Consider the following 622-nt stretch of genomic DNA (forward strand, 5'->3'; position numbering starts at 1 on the left):
ACATATATACACGTATATATATATTTATTTACTTATATACGTATATATACTTATATTTATACACGTATATATGTGTATATTATTTCTATATATGTGTGTGCGGTGAAGTACGTATATATATCATGTACAAACGCATAGTATACATGTAGTGAGAAAAATAGGCATTAATTAGATTTGTAAATTTCAACAGATTAGATTTCACTTGACGAGATATTTTATCATATTCGAGGTTGATAAAATGTTCTCTAAGGGTTCAATACCGCATTTAAATGTGCTTTTATGCCTCACACCCATTCAAAGCGAGAGATCATTTCTATCAGTGTTATAACAATATACTGCCATAGGCGAATACTCGGAACCAACAAGTGAAACTGATTAAAAAATGCACATGTTCATGCATAAATATAAAGAGTAGATGTTCGAGAGTGAATTGAAATTGCCCGTAGTCTTCTCGATCAGCAGCGCTTACTGGGAGTACACAGTACCACCTATCTCTTCCATTATATATAAAGACTCAAGAATCGTAGGCTATTTTCTTCTGTAAGTCTAAATTAAAAATCCGAGTAGCGTCATTAAATGTTTTATACGTGCATACATACATGCATACATTCATATATATATA

This window comes from Octopus bimaculoides, chromosome 2 (genome assembly GCF_001194135.2).
Source record: "Octopus bimaculoides isolate UCB-OBI-ISO-001 chromosome 2, ASM119413v2, whole genome shotgun sequence".
In the NCBI taxonomy this organism is placed as follows: Eukaryota; Metazoa; Mollusca; class Cephalopoda; order Octopoda; family Octopodidae; genus Octopus; species Octopus bimaculoides.